Here is a 913-nt window from a genome sequence, read left to right as displayed (position 1 = left end):
ATCTAGGAAACCAGCTTCAGAAATTATAGAGCAACCAGCTGAAGATGGTCAATTAGAGTAGGGATTTAAATCCTTAACTCTAGAGCTCATAATCATATAACATTTTGCTATGAAATGATCTCTTTGAAATTGATCTTTACTTCTAATGAGTGAGTTCCATATTTTATAAATCTACTCTACCTGATCACAACTCAATATCAACTTAGTTGATCATTCCTTCTTCCTGAAGACACATTCTTCACTTGACTTCTAGGACCTCATACTCTTTCAGTTTTCCTCCTACCTCATTTATCAATCCATTTGTCCTTTTTGTTGATCCCTCTTCTTTTCTTCAAGGAGTAGGATGCTGGTGTGATCCAGTATTTAGTCCTTGATCCTTTCCAATTCTCTGTCAACACTCAATCCTATGGTGATATCCAGAATCAAGGCATAAAATATGATTTTCACCATTATTTCATATGGTATCTAGTTTTTATAGATACCTATTATATATATGGGCTTCCCTGGTGGCTCAGAGGTTAAAGCGTCTGCCTAGAATGCAGGAGACCCAGGTTTGATCCCTGGATTGGGAAGATCCCCTGGAAAAGGAAATGGCAACCCACTCCAGTACTCTGGCCTGGCGAATCTCATGGAGGGAGGAGCCTGGTAGGCTACAGTCCATGAGGTCGCAAAGAGTCGGACACGACTGAGTGACTTCGCTTTCACTTTTCATTATATATATATATATATATATATATATTTTTTTATAGATATCTATTAACTCAAACTCAGCCTGCCCAAATCATATCTTTTCTCTGAAACTTGCTCTGTCTTAGTTTGTCCTCTCCCCGTTGAAGGCAATGGCATCCTCCCCAGTGTTCAGGTCAAACACCTTGGTGTCATGGTATCATCCTTTTTTTTTCCTCTCTCTTTC

The 913-nt window shown here is 39.0% G+C and overlaps 1 non-coding gene across 1 annotated transcript; it reads left to right on the top strand.

Annotated features, from left to right (window-relative positions):
• The first annotated feature begins 500 nt into the window (after positions 1-500).
• TRNAS-AGA (transfer RNA serine (anticodon AGA)) lies at positions 501-572 on the top strand. Its single transcript has one exon. It is a non-coding gene; the product is annotated as a tRNA-Ser (tRNA).
• The last annotated feature ends 341 nt before the right edge of the window (positions 573-913 follow it).

Source organism: Bos mutus, chromosome 10 (assembly GCF_027580195.1).
Source record: "Bos mutus isolate GX-2022 chromosome 10, NWIPB_WYAK_1.1, whole genome shotgun sequence".
NCBI classification, from domain to species: Eukaryota; Metazoa; Chordata; class Mammalia; order Artiodactyla; family Bovidae; genus Bos; species Bos mutus.
The sequence above is the reverse complement of the archived record's forward strand: the minus strand, read 5'-3'. Positions and strand labels throughout refer to the sequence as shown.